At 62.1% G+C, this 14,797-nt stretch overlaps 1 protein-coding gene across 1 annotated transcript in view; it reads right to left on the reverse strand.

Moving 5' to 3' along the window:
- BAHD1 (bromo adjacent homology domain containing 1) overlaps window positions 1–11,893 on the reverse strand; it is a 44,227-nt gene extending 32,334 nt beyond the window's left edge. Inside the window, exon 1 of the mRNA XM_075426909.1 lies at window positions 11,725–11,893. The gene's annotated coding sequence lies outside the window, so the exon portion shown is untranslated. The remainder of the gene's footprint in view (window positions 1–11,724) is intronic.
- Between the last annotated feature and the right edge of the window lie 2,904 nt (window positions 11,894–14,797).

The raw sequence follows: 14,797 nt of genomic DNA on the forward strand, positions 1-14,797 counted from the left end.
GGACAGGCGGGAGTCACCAGCCGCAGGGACGCGGGACGGGCAGCGGCCAGCCAGGCAGCACTCTGCAGACACAGCCGAGGCTTCTCGAGGAGCGCGAGCTGGACGAGCCACAGCATCCCACCGCCACGAGACAGAATCCCAGCATGGCAGGGGTTGGAAGGGCCCTCTGGGGTCACCCAGCCCAACCCCTGCCCAAGCAGGGTCACCCAGAGCAGGCTGCACAGCACCGCGTCCAGGCGGGGCTGGAATATCTCCAGAGAAGGAGACTCCACAGCCTCCCTGGGCAGCCTGGGCCAGGGCTCCGGCACCCTCAGAGGGAAGAAGTTCTTCCTCGGGTTCAGCTGGAGCTTCCTCTGCTCCAGTTTGTGCCCGTTGCCCCTTGTCCTGGCGCTGGGCACCACTGGAAAGAGCTTGGCCCCGTCCTCCTGACACCCACCCTGCAGATATTTAGAGGCATTTCCAAGGTCCCCTCTCAGCCTTCTCTTCTCCAGGCTGAACAAGCCCAGCTCCCTCAGCCTCTCCTCGTAGGAGAGATGCTCCAGTCCCCTCCTCATCCTTGCAGCCCTTCCACTGGACTCTCTCCAGTAGCTCCTCATCTTTCTTGAACTGGGGAGCCCAGCACTGGACCCAGCACTCCAGATGGGGCCTCACCAGGGCAGAGCAGAGGGGAAGGAGAACCTCCCTCGCCCTGCTGCCCACACTCCTCCTCATGCACCCCAGGATCCCTTCTTGGCAGCCAGGGCACGCTGCTGGCTCGTGGTCACCCTGTCGTCCCCCAGCACCAGAGACAGACAAACCTCTCTGGGGGGCAGACGTGACCGTCACCGGCTCCAGCGGGCCCACGTCCTCCCGTCCTGGGGCAATGCTGGAGGAGCAAGGGAGCAACGGAGGACTGGGAGGGGACCAGCAAGGCGAGGGTGCCGGGGCTTCCTGCACCCAACTGAGAAAAGGGCAAAGAAAAAAGTTGGCAATGTGTAGGAACGTGGTGGTGTGGCATTCTCTAGGGAACGAGAGGAGAAGGAAAGGGCTTCAGTGCACTCAGGCAGATTCAGAAGTCTCTTCTTACACCCTGCCTTCCTGCTGGGCTAGAGAAAGCACGAGATCGCCTGAAGAAGCTGAGGTCAAAACGCTGAGAAGAACATCTGTCAGCAGCGTCTTGGCACGGCTCGTCCCCTGCCCCACAGCAGGGCTGAGTACGACCCCCCAGGGTCCTTCCTACCCCCGGCACCGACGAACGGGGCCACGCAGCCAGCAACGGCGCTTCAGAGCTCGACCGCCATCTCCACCATCGCCCTCTCAGAGCACGCGCGCTCAGTACTGCACCTCGTCCCGACCTCCACGCCCGCCCAGCGCCGCAGCTCGAGGCGAAGAGCCCCTCTCGGCAGACCACCCTGCAGAACGCGGCGGGTGAACCCAACCCAGCGCCGCGGCAGCTCCGTACCTGGCTGCCACGCCACGCGTCGCCCGTGACCCACCAGACGTGGGTCAGCTCACGAGGAGCCCAGGCACCCTCCTGAGCACCGAGAGCTGCAGCCTGCTTTGGGACTAAACCAGGTCCACCCTGCGGCTTCCAGCTTCAGCGTGGGCATCGCCTGTGGTTACTCGGACTTTGTCCATACCTGGACATCTCGCACGGAAACATGTGGCTGCCAGAGGAGCCCATGAGCCATCTGCTCCCTAAGCAGCGGCACGGTCTCGTCTCAAGGGGAACCCAGCAACAAGTCCTTGAAGGCTTCCATGTTCGCATCAGTGGAGGGTTGGACTAGATGACCCACAGAGGTCCCTTCCAAACCCTACTATTCTGTGATTCTGTGATCAGTGCAGGTCACCATGAAGCCAGTGAGAACTCCAGAGGAGAAACCACCAGATCTCCGGCGAAGGAGCGCAATTGTGACTCCCTCTTGGGAGCCACAGAGCTTTTAAACAGTTCAGCCTGGTTTTATGGAAAAGCCAGGGGTGCCTCCAGCTGGATTTTCAGGAAGGTCCCTTGCAGTCAGAAACATCTAACCACGCCGAGCAGTGGGGACAAGAGCCCTACAAGCGCCAGCAAGCTGTTCTTCACCAACGAGCGCTCCGACACTGCGAAGACACCCCCTGCTTCCTCCAGCTCTGGCTCCGGGGGGAAAATATTCACAACGGGGAAGGAAAGAGTGAAACTTCTGAGGAACTCCCAGCACCAACAAGCAGAGGAAAACGAACAAATCGGTATCACCCCTTGGCTGCCAGCTGCAGGATCCGAGAGCATCGAGATGCTCACCCCTGCGGCAGACGGGTGCAGAAGGGCAAAACACCCTCACGCACCCAAGCCACGGGCACAAGAGCACTGCAGTGAAAGACACAAAACGTTCAGAGCTGCAGGCTCCAGCGGGCTGGGGTACAAGCAGGCAAAATCTGCAGGCAGACCATCGTAAATCCGACCGGAGAGGCGATCAGGGAGGGATGCCTGCAGCTGCACGAGCTGCCAGCTGAAGCAGAGCCAAAGCGGCAGCGGGAGACGCTCGCAGCCTCCGGTCGAGCGGGGGAAGAACTGGCAGAAAGTTTCCAGGAGCTGCTGGAGGAGACGAGCGAGCTGCAGCAAGCTCCGCTTTCCCCTGCTGCGCCCGGCCGTGGATGGGCAAACGGGCGATGAGGCGGCGCGGGCCGCAAGCCCCGCTCCGCCGGCCGCACCAGCCGTGCGGCCTCAGCCCCAAGGACGGCTCCCGGTGCCCGGCTGGCTGCCCACCGCCCGGAGCTTTCCCACCGGCAGTCCCAGTCTCCAGGGGTTTGGGGCAGAGAGGATCTGACACCGGGCAACAGCTGCAAGGAGCCGGGGAGCTTCTGCCTCACCCCGCGGGTACAACGCACCCAGGCGGGGTACCCGGCTTTCAGCTCCTGCTTCAGCTGTTTGTCACAGCCAAACTCGTTAAGCCCAAGCGTGCTAGGAGCGTTCTTTAAGCTAAAATGACAGATAATATCCCGTTTTAGAGCTCCAAAGCAAGAGCCCTGCTGCTCATTTCAATAACCAAGATAAACATTTTATTTAATGGCCGTATTAACAGGCAGAAACGCACTTCTCTGCAGAAAGCAAGGCAGACGTTCAGTTCTGGCTTCTGCAGAACTTCAGCTCTCAAAGATGAATCCCTCTAAATGGTGGAAAAAACAACCCCCCGTATTTCTTCTAAGCAGCAACCAAGTGCAAATTCTGCCTCAGAGCCTCCCGCCCGTCCCGCTGCCTCCCGCCCTGCTCACGACCTCGCCACGCAGTGCGGGAGCAGTGGCAGAGCCGAGCGATGCTCCTCGGAGCCCCGCGGACACCGAGCACGCCGCGAGTCCCGTCGGTTCAGCACAGCCCGCCGGCGGGGTCTGCACAAGGTGACAAACCCCAAACCTACACGGCCGCACGTACCCCACGGGCTGCCCTGGTATCTCCGGAAGGCGACGCGTGCCGGGGCTGGCAAGTGCCTGGACGTTCTCAGGCCCTGGGTAAAAGACGAGCGCCCAGGGCAGCGCAGCACCTTCAGCTGGTCCGAGCGATCGGAAGCAGACACCCAAACGCTCGTCCGGCCACGCGTCCCCCCGCCACCGTGGCGCAGAAACCCCCCTTCCAACGCAACCAGGCCACCCAGCTTTAGTTTACCCGAACGCTTTCCGCTCACAGTTTTGGGGGGTCTACATACACATATAAAGCCTCCTCTGGGTAGCACAGCGAGGAGGCATTTGCAGCTTGCTTTGTGCAGCTGAGGGGCTGGACAGGTTTTTTATACAGCTGCACGCCTTTTCCAGCCTGCTAGAAAGGAAAGAAAATTAGGGCTGCACTATCCAAACCATCATCTATAGGGGAATGTGTAAGGCTCCAAGAGCTGGAAGGAGACCTTGGGGCAGCACCCGAAGCCGCTTCCCCTTTTTTTATTTTTCAGTGACTACGTTTCATTCTCACACAACACAGACTCCTCCAGAAGGAACGAGCTGACCTTCAAGCACTCTAAACACCGCTCTGCACAGGGCGGTTACAACTAACCGGGTTTTAATCGTGTTTAAGCACTGAAAAGTAAAAGCGCTGCTGTTGCGCTCGCTTCCCTGCCCCTCCGTGGTCCATTTCCCACCGCCGCCGCTGATGGTTTCCTTGGAAACATATGCAAGCTAAATTGGATTGACATTCACTTAGTGGACAGATGGAGTTTGGAACAGCCCAGTGCCTGAAATTCAAGGCCGACTCTCGGGATACGTCACCTTACCAGCACAAAAGCCAGCCCCTCCCAGCTCCCCAGACCCCCAAACTTTGTGGAAGGGTTAAGGATCGCCTAATTATTGAGTAACGAGCTTCGGGGTGGCATCTCGGGCAAGGTCAGCGATGGCCCATTGTGCCTGCATGAAAGCATCGGGCGAAGCACGCGCCAACATTTTTGTTTGGAGGGAAGGATTTAATTTTTGCTAAGCTCCAAGAAAACGGCGGAGTTCCTAAGCTCATTAGCGGTTTCAGGCAGGACAAGCGATGCAAATCACGCGTGCGCCGAGCACGGACAGCAGCCTTTCGCAGGTAACGAGGCACTGCCCGTGCTGTAATTATGCCTCTTGCCTCAGCAGCCTCGGCGCTGGGCTGAAGTTATTGCTAACGACGGATGCCGACCCGCAGCCCCCTCCTCGCCGGCACCAAGAGCGCCGGGGTCTCTGTCCCACCTTGATGGCCCCCGAGGCATCAGGGCTGCCATTTCAGCAGAGCCGGGCGTTTATTCCGAAGCGGGAATTATTCCCCGGCTCTTCTTCCGCTACAAGGGCAGAAATGGAAATGGCAAGAAATGAAAATCACAGAATCACAGAATAGTAGGGGTTGGAAGGGACCTCTGTGGGTCACCCAGCCCAACCCTCCTGCCGAAGCAGGGTCACCCAGAGCAGGCTGCACAGGACCTTGTCCAGGCAGGGCTGGAATATCTCCAGAGAAGGAGACTCCACAGCCTCCCTGGGCAGCCTGGGCCAGGGCTCCGTCACCCTCAGAGGGAAGAAGTTCTTCCTCGGCTTCAGCTGGAGCTTCCTCTGCTCCAGTTTGTGCCCATTGCCCCTTGTCCTGTCACTGGGCACCACTGAAGAGAGCTTGGCCCCATCCTCCTGACCCCCACCCTGCAGATATTTGTAGGCATTAAATGGCTTTTTATTTTTTTTTTTTGAAGGCTGGCTGAACAGCGCTTTCCCAGCCACGCTGCCTGCCCCCCCAACAGGATTTGGCAGCGTTCACCGCAACCAGAACGCGAGCAGGACAGCAGACACCCCAAATAACGACGTTCTCCGAGCTCCCCCACGAAACGCAGCACCTAAGTGAGGCAGAGCCACGAGGAGAGGGCTCTGCGAGGCAGCGGGCGGGCGGGCAGCCATCATGACCATTCCACCTGGCCAGGCGCTCTGCCCAGCACCCATCTGCGTGCCGTACCCCCGGACAAGCAGGGACGTGCCGGGGAGCCAGGGTTCCCACGCCAGCTTTGGGGCACAGCTCCCCAGAACGCCCGGCTCGCTGCCACGGCTCGCGCCACCTGATGAAACCTGAGGGATTCCCGGTTTGGGATCGACCCGTCCGAGCCGTCGGGATTTTCGTACCTGTCCTGCCACCTGGGGCTTCGCCAGGATGGTAAGAACATCTCCTCTTCTCCGTCTACGCGTGAGGATAGCTGCCAAGCCCCTTCCCTCTGCTGCCTTCCTCACCCCAGAGAGATCTGCTGCGTCTCCCTGCTCTGAGCCACCTCCAGCCTCGCTATCTCCAACAGATTTTGACTGAGCTAGACGAACAAAGACACAGAACCAAACATGCCTCTGGCATCTGGGTGTTCTGGGTTTTCTTTTCATTTCAGAAAGCACTCCTGCTGCCCACTAGTTTCCCCCACCAGCCTGCGCCTTCCTTCTCCTTCCAAATCACAGAATGGTCGGGGTTGGAAGGGACCTCTGTGGGTCATCTTCCACGTTTATCAATACGGGATTATTGCTGCTTATTACCCACCGCCTCTCCACCCTCCCTCCACGCAGGGAGATGCCCCCCTGCCCCTCTCCACTCCCCCCCCCAACCCCTCTCCCTTCCTACAGCATTCCCAAACCCAGCTCGGCAAGAACGCGCTCAACCTGCCAACCGTCCCCAACGCTACGGCACCCGGCCGCGTCACCCTGCCACCACCAACCCCGTGCCCCCGCCGTCTTCGGCGCCGGCCAAGGCACCCTTCCTCTTCGGGACCTTCCCCGGCGAGGGCTCGGCCAGCGCGGGGCTGCCCGGGCCACGCTCCCCGGCAGCGGCCGGCGGCACGGGAGGGCTGCGCTGCGCGCAGGCGGGCGCACGCTCGCGATTTTCAGCGCTGCAGGCAGGAACAATGGCCGGCCACGCACCGGGCGAGCCGGCACGGCCCAGCCAGCTCCCCGGCTCTCGACGCTTCGCTGGGATTGTGTTCAAAGGACGATCGCTCAGGCACGGAAAACTGAGCTGCCGGCAAGGCTGCTTCATTCAAATCAACGCTAGGAAAACGCCTCCTTCTTATTGCTAAGAGCGTCGTCAATAATTTGAAATATTGATACGCTAAAAGCCAAGATCTTTTATTTAAAGAAGAAAAAAAAAAAAGGCTGCTGAGCTGGGCAAGCCGTGTGGTTTCAAAGCTGAGCAGGAGAAAGCCCTTCAGGAAAACTGCCTGCAGAACAATGGGTGCCAGCCGCCCTCCTGTGACGTGGCTTACAAAGGGGGGAGAAGAAAAACAAATACAAATCATCATTTTCTTGTTTAGTCACACCTTTGTTCAAGAGAACTGGGACACGAAGAACGCGGCGACTGGCAGCTCTGAACCGAAACATCATCTTCTTCCCGAACACGACACGCTTCGCGTCAATCCTGCGCTCCCCAGCGCCAAAACCGCCGGGAGCCCCCCGGCTCCGCGTGCCGGCACGAAGCGCTGACCCCCATGGCACGCGGGGCAGCACCCAGCGCGGCGGCGGGGCAGGCAGCACCCCCGGGACCCCCGCATGCCGCACCCGGCCCTCGCCGCCGGGGTCCTTCCCACCCCGGCACGGCAAACCCTGCGCGGCGAGGCTCGCACGCGCTGGGGCATCAGCACGGCAAAGGAACGGGAACTACAAAACGAGCAGCCCCCAGCAAGAACCCCAGCGAGCATCTCTAGGGAGGACGCACCTATAATCCAAGTCGGAATTTTTAAATAATTTTTAATAAAAGCCGCGTCCAGCCCGTGCCACGCAGGTGTCAGGCCCTGAAGGCAGCGTGCTCTCGGGGAGCTCGCGTGCGCGGGGACACGTTCCTGCCCCACCTAAACGGGAAGGTTTATCTGCTGCTCCCCACCGCTCGCGGCACGGCTCGGACACCGCGCGCGACGGCTCGGTGTCACCGCACTCATGGCACCCATTGCCACCGATTTTAAGCGGCCGAGGGAAGAGACCCCCAGGTCCCCATCGCCGAGGGACTGGAACATCTCCCCTACGAGGAGAGGCTGAGGGAGCTGGGCTTGTTCAGCCTGGAGAAGAGAAGGCTGCGAGGGGACCTTGGAAATGCCTCTAAATATCTGCAGGGTGGGGGTCAGGAGGATGGGGCCAAGCTCTCTTCAGTGGTGCCCAGCGACAGGACAAGGGGCAACGGGCACAAACTGGAGCAGAGGAAGCTCCAGCTGAACCCGAGGAAGAACTTCTTCCCTCTGAGGGTGCCGGAGCCCTGGCCCAGGCTGCCCAGGGAGGCTGTGGAGTCTCCTTCTCTGGAGATATTCCAGCCCCGCCTGGACAAGGTCCTGTGCAGCCTGCTCTGGGTGACCCTGCTTCGGCAGGAGGGTTGGACTAGATGACCCACAGAGGTCCCTTCCAACCCTTACTATTCTGTGATTCTGTGAGGGGCTGCAGAATGCCTGCCCGAGCAGCCAGCTGCCACGCACCTAGCAGAACCCCGGCCCAAGTCAGCAGCGTCCCTCGTCTGCTTGTTGACTTGCACAGAGTCACTAACTACACACCCTCTACGAAAGATACCACAAAATCCAGCGTCCACCAGCGATCAGCGGGATGCGGGGAACAGGACGGCTTCCCCAGGCCAGCTCTCCCCACTCTCAGCGGCACCGCGCCGGCTGCAGAGCGCAGCCCGGCCGGCCCCAGCCGCAGGGCTGCCGCGGCGATGTCACCGCAGTATGCTTTGGAAACCACACTGCTGCAACGGTGGGAGCCCAGAGGGTTCAGCGCCGGGTTCAGGCTGCGCACGCCGCTCGGACGACCACGCTTCTCGCACCCAGCCAGCGCTCCCGCTCTGCCGTTTTGCCACGTTGCAGAAGCAGCAACGTGGGACAGACAAACCCAATTCCAATGCCGCAAATACTGACGGGGGACAGAGAACGGCTGCAAAATTCATTAACTTTATATCAGATTTACATTTATTCTTCTTAATGACATCCTCTGGTGTAACTTTTTAACGACAACGTCAGTCCCTCACTTCGCTTTACACCAAGACAAATTTCCATCGTCCCGTTCTTCCAAGGGAAGAGTTGTTTTATTCTCACGTGAAGCATCGCTGCACCCCTGCTTTACTCTGCTTTCTTACAACGAAGCTTCACGCTAGGACACCAGGTCTGGATGAAGGTGCACTGCCTTGCCCCAGACTATCACATTTCTTTCTGTCTTAAGAAATAAAACCAGTACTATTACATTCAAGGGCATTTTCCCCATTTAAAGAGTACCAGTCTCCAGCATGGGGGCTGCAGGTGCGAAAGCTTCGTGGGTTGAATCACAACAGTCTTGTTCCAGGTCACTCACCCGCCCCAAGCAGCAATCTGGCCAAGGATATTAGTAGATTTTGTCATTAAAAACCAAGCCTTTGGCCCAAATGAGCAAGGAGATCGCTGCGCTGGGCAGCCTCGCGCGTTCCCGAAGAAGCCCCAAAGCCTTGGAGGCTCCATGCGGAAGGAGGGACACGATCCCACCAGACCACCGCCAACAAAGCACCCCACTCCCCCCCCCTAAATGCAGTCTGCACCCAGAAGCTACCAACGCTCCCCAGCCTTCCCACCTGGAGGAAGTATCCGGAGACAGCCGCAGCCCTGCAGCCACGCACCCAACGCGGCGCACCCGCAGCTCACCCGCAGCTCGCGGGCGGGCGAAGGCACGGCGAGGCGAGGCGGGCGGCGAGGAAGCCCCTGGGAGCACCGACCCCCCCCAGCCCAGCGACACCACGAAGCGCGCAGCTCGCGTTTGAAGCCGGTTTCGGTTTTACAGCTTCTCTGCGCCGTTTGTTGGGGGGGTTTTCTATTTCCCAGCCACCCGAACGGCCGTTTCGTGTATTATTAACAATACGATAGCTGTGACTTAATTAGTTCGGCTGGTTGGGCGCAGAGCGGGGGTTGCTCCCGTCGGCACGTCCACGGGGTGCGTCGCCGCGGATAACTGAGTATCAGATGGGGCAAAAAACGCCCAGCACGGCTCCTTTCGGAGGCCAGGTCTGCACACCCGAGCACGCCGGCCCCTTCTCGCTGAGAAGCCGCTCATTCCCCTCCTCGTGATCGGAGCCGCACGCCAAACAGCCAGCGTGCTTCTGCCTACGATTTCTAATTATTTTTCAGTTGTTTACTTTGGATAGATGTGCTGCTCAGGGCTTATTTTCAGCGCTGCAGCGACATTAGAAAAGCGTTCGCCGAAGGGTGTATTTCCCCAAAATAATCACCAGGCGCTATCTAGATCGGATATCCACAGACTGCGGCAGCGCACGCGTCCCGCGGGCCGTACAGCCCCCGAGTCACACAGCGGCGAGCAACAGCAAACAAAGTTAGCTGGCGTATTCTGCCCCGAGACGCTAAAAAAACCCAGATAAATAATCAGGCTGTCCGACGGGAGACCGCGAGGTGATGCTGATGACTGGCAAGGACAGAGCGCCCGCGTTCGACTAACTGATACAGCCGGACGAGAAAGCCCCAGCGGCTTCCGAATTAAAAACACTTTTCTGCTACGGGACCACGGCTGTGACTGTTTTCCCCCCAGACGCTGCATTTCCAAGCAGCGTTCCGCCGTTCTGCGCAACGGCCACTGCCAACCCGCAGCAAGCGGAGCATCCAGACAGCAGCCGCTCTCACAAAGTTGAGGGGATCCTTTCCCCCCCGCAGGTCCGGCGTTTTCTGGCTGATTTTACACCTACAAGCGATGCCGCGCTGCATCGCGGCAGCGACTCCGTGCTGCTCGGGAACGGCAGCTGGGAAGCCTGTGCTGCTGCTGCTGCTGCTCCACTGGAGATGCTGCACCGAATTCGTTAGGAACACAAACCAAAATCAACGTTTAAACCCAAAAAAACACCCTGTTAAATGGGACTAACGCGCAGCTCCCTGTCGCGAGCACACATCCAGCCGGTTCCAGCTGGGGAACGGTTCAGGTAGCCAGGACACGACAAACGTGAAGGATGGTTTGGGATGAATATGTCAGCAGGATCTTTCTGCTCAAGCGATCAGCAGCGTGCTGGTATTTAAATCACATTAAGATTTCAAAAGCATCGGTCTATCACGCAGCTCGTGCCACCCTACCTCGCACAGCCGTCAGGGCTGGAAACCCCGCGAGCGAAACCCCGAGACCCCGGAGCGCAGCCCCGCGCCCGCAGCGCCAGGGACCACCCAGAGCCCGCCCGTCCGGAGCGAGCGCTTTCTAATTGCGGCAAACGGACGGGCAGATCAATTAACCAGGCCGGCAAAAGCCCAGCGAAGCCTTTCGCTCCGAGGCTCGCCCGCTCCCGACAGCGGTGGCTTCCGACGGAGCGCGAGGGGCAGCTGTATTCTTCACAACAAAACCAAACCAGAACCTTTTCCAGATAAGCACTTGGGAATAGGGGAGGGGGAATAAAAAACCCAGCAGGCAAAGAGAACAGCTCCCAAACGCTGGCGTTTCTCAAGTTTTCGCGGCTGCTCTGAAGAGAAGGGGTCCGAGGGGCGAGACGGCGTCGGCATCCCAGCGTCGGCCGTCGAGCCGTGGCCGGGCGACCGCTCGCCATCCTTCTGCCGAGATCCGCGCGGCTGCGGGGTCGAAGCCGCTGGAAAAGCGGGAGCCAGCGGAGCTGCGGGGTCGAAGCCGCTGGAAAAGCGGGAGCCAGCGGAGCTGCGGGGTCGAAGCCGCTGGAAAAGCGGGAGCCAGCGGAGCTGCCTCCCTCGGCAGCCAGCGCTACACAAAAGGAGCGGAGGACAACGAGCGCTGGGCCGCGGGCGGGAAGGCAGCGGCGGCCGCGATGGGAGCGCGATGGGAACCCGACCTTGGCCGCTCGACGCCAGCTGCCCTCAGTCACCGGGCCGCCCGCGGCCAGAGGCGACGAACTCGCCCGGTCAATGCGTGGCCGTGCGGGCGAGGGGTTCATCACCATGCGGGGGCATTGGGGGGGAGGGGGACACCCCCAAAAGCAGCTGCCCCCCCCGCCCTGCGGGAGCTCCTGGGCAGCCAGAGCCGGTCCCGCGCTCCCGGCCCCGCAACGCCCTGCCCCGGGAGGGGAGCGCGCCCCGCCCGCCCCTCTGCCCCGGAACCGGCTCCTCGGCCCCCCGCCCCGGGAGGCCCGGCCCCCCCCCGCCGCTGTCACACGCCGCCCGGCCCCGCCGCCTTTGTCCGGCCCCGCCGGGCCGGGGGGTGAGGGGCTGGGGGGGGTAGGCCCGGTCCCGCACCGCCGGGACGCCGCAAGTTAACGGCCGCCCGCCCCCCGCCCCGTGAAGTTCCCGGTGGCCCCGGCACCTGCTCCCGGCCCGGCTGCGGGGAGGGGGGCGCGGCCGCGTGGGGACTCACCGGGGCGCGCTCCCGCGCCGCGGGGCTGCCGCAGGCCCCGGCTGGGGGGGGGACACACGGACGGGAGATCCAACGACGGGAGCGCTGCCGGGCCGCCCGGCTCCCGGGCTCCGCGCTGCTGCGTCAGCGCCGCCTCCTCCGCCGCCGCCTCCCCGGCTGCGGGATGGGGATGAGGCGGCCTCGCCGCGGGGCGTCGCGATCCGGTGCGGCCCGGGCGGGCGGCGCGCAGGGGCCGGGAGCGGGGAAGGGGGGGGGGGGAAGGGGGGGGGCGGGCGCCGGGGCCGCGGGAGTTGGGGAGGGGGGGGGGGAGGAGGAGGAGGCGCCGCCGCTCGCCGCCGCCGCCGAACTCGCCGCGAGCCCCTCCGTCCTCCTTCCTGCTTCCTCGTCCGCAGCCAATCGCCGGCCGCCGCTCCGCCTCGCCGACCAATGGAGAGCCCTCCTGCCCGACGCCACCGGCCAATCGCCGAGCGCGCCCCCGCCCCTCGCCCCCCCCCCCGGAGCCCCTCACAGCCCCGGCCGCGCCCGCCCCCCCCATCCCCGGAGCGGCCCCCGGGGGTGGGGGGGGGCAGGCGGTGCGGGAGCGAGGAGGAGGAGGAGGAGAGGCGCGAAGGCTTTGAGCCCCCCGCGTCGCCCCCCGCCTCGTCCCGTCCCGCAGAGCCCCCGTGAAGGGCCAAGGCCCCTCGTCGGGGCGGCCGCTTCCCGCCGAGCGGCCCCGGAGCCCGGCGGCGCGGGGTGAAGGGGCGGGGGCGGGGGGAGTGTGACCTGGTGCCCGGGCCTGAGGCACGGCAGCGGGGGTGTCGTCCCCCCCCCCGGCGGGAGAGCGGCTGAACGCTCCCCGTGCAACCCCAAACGGGCCTGAAAACCGAAAAGAGCTGCCCCGAGCCCCGCCGGTTACCCAGCAGCGACGGGCGCCTTGGGCGGGAGCGCGCTCCCCGGGCGCTGCAGCCTCCCCGTCGGCTGCGGGATGGGGGTCCCAGAATGGTGGAAGGGCCCTCTGGGGTCACCCAGCCCAACCCCCTGCCCAAGCAGGGTCACCCAGAGCAGGGGGCACAGCACCGTGTCCAGGTGGGGCTGGAATATCTCCAGAGAAGGAGACTCCACAGCCTCCCTGGGCAGCCTGGGCCAGGGCTCCATCACCCTCAGAGGGAAGAAGTTCTTCCTCGGGTTCAGCTGGAGCTTCCTCTGCTCCAGTTTGTGCCCGTTGCCCCTTGTCCTGTCACTGGGCACCACTGGAAAGAGTCTGGCCCCGTCCTCCTCACACCCATCCTCAAGATATTTAGAAGGTCCCCTCTCTTCTCCAGGCTGAACAAGCCCAGCTCCCTCAGCCTCTCCTCAGAGGAGAGATGCTCCAGTCCCCTCCTCATCCTCGCAGCCCTCCACTGGACTCTCTCCAGTAGCTCCTCATCTTTCTCGAACTGGGGAGCCCAGCACTGGACACAGGACTCCAGATGAGGCCTCCCCAGGGCAGAGCAGAGGGGGAGGAGACCCTCCCTCACCCTGCTGCCCACACTCCTCCTCATGCACCCCAGGATCCCATTTGCCTTCTTGGCACCCAGGGCACGCTGCTGGCTCATGGTCACCCTGTCGTCCCCCAGCACTCCCAGTCCCTCTCCGCAGAGCTGCTCTCCAGCAGGTCCACCCCAGCCTGTAAGGACCTCGTGGGCAGGAGCGAGAGCGGCCGCAGGTATGAGCTGCTCAGGACCCAGATGCCACACAGGAGAAGACGGAGGAAAAAATCACCTGTTTGGAGCCAGTGACTCCAAAAATGTGTGGTTTCCTTTATATCTGAAGTCTGAAGCTGAGGTTTCCCTGCGTAGAAGACGAGCAATAGATCCGGCCGTTCCCCACGACCAGGATCTGCGAGCTCCGAGCAGCGGCGGCTCCCGCACCACGGCCAAGGAAAGCACCGAGCAGGATAGCGTGCCCGGGGAGAGGGATCAGCCCTTTTGTCCTGCCCGGTCGAGCCGTACCTGAGGGCACGTCGGTGAACGTGAGCTGGGCGGATAAACCGAGCTCGCCCTCGTGTTTCTGGAGCACCCCAGGGGAAGAGGAGGCCCGTCCGGAGGGCCAGAGCTCGGCACCGGAGTCCCCAGCAGCAAGCGCTGTGTCGGAGCGTGGCACGCAAATAAACCGGGAGCCTGCCCGAAACAAATGCCAGGCGGTGGTGGAGCGGCAGAAAAGAACAGAGCTAAAATAAATAACCTGAGCAGCTACAGCCAGCAAGGGCAGCGTGCAGCAGCGCCTGCGCCGTCCCACCACGGCACGTCCCCCGTTTTAGCAGACTGGCACCGCAGTCCGCTGCGCTCGTGTAGGACCGAACGATAAGCTTTCCTGGTTGTTTAGGCAGCGTTCAGATGCGAAACCGCTCGTGCGAGGAAGCCTTTACGAGACCACCTCGTAGCCTCGGAGGGCTACGAGGATGAGGAGGGGGCTGGAACATCTCCCCTACGAGGAGAGGTTGAGGGAACTGGGCTTGTTCAGCCTGAAGAAGAGAAGGCTGAGAGGGGACCTTATAAATGCTTACAAATATCTAAAGGGTGGGGGTCAGGAGGACAGGGCCAAGCTCTTTTCAGTGGTGCCCAGTGCCAGGACAAGGGGCAATGGGCACAAACTGAGGCACAGGAAGTTCCGTCTGAACATGAGGAAGAACTTCTTCCCTCTGAGGGTGCCGGAGCCCTGGCCCAGGCTGCCCAGGGAGGCTGTGGAGTCTCCTTCTCTGGAGATATTCAAGCCCCGCCTGGACAAGGTCCTGTGCAGCCTGCTCTGGGTGACCCTGCTTGGGCAGGGGGTTGGGCTGGGTGACCCACAGAGGTCCCTTCCAACCCCGACCATTCTGTGATTCTGTGAATCTCCTCTTGCACCCACACCACCAGATCGTGATCAAACGAGACGCTGGCAAGCGCGTTACGTACCCAGCAGAACATAAGAGGTGGAAAAATAGGGAAGCCTCCCGGATTTCGCTGAGGAGACCGTCCCGGGGGGCTGTGACCGTGGTGACGATGCTGTCACACTCTCTGTTTGGTCACTCACTGAAGCCTGCACTTGGGGGGGTATAAGATGCAGCCCCGTGCAG

This window comes from Opisthocomus hoazin, chromosome 7, assembly GCF_030867145.1.
Source record: "Opisthocomus hoazin isolate bOpiHoa1 chromosome 7, bOpiHoa1.hap1, whole genome shotgun sequence".
Lineage (NCBI taxonomy): Eukaryota > Metazoa > Chordata > Aves > Opisthocomiformes > Opisthocomidae > Opisthocomus > Opisthocomus hoazin.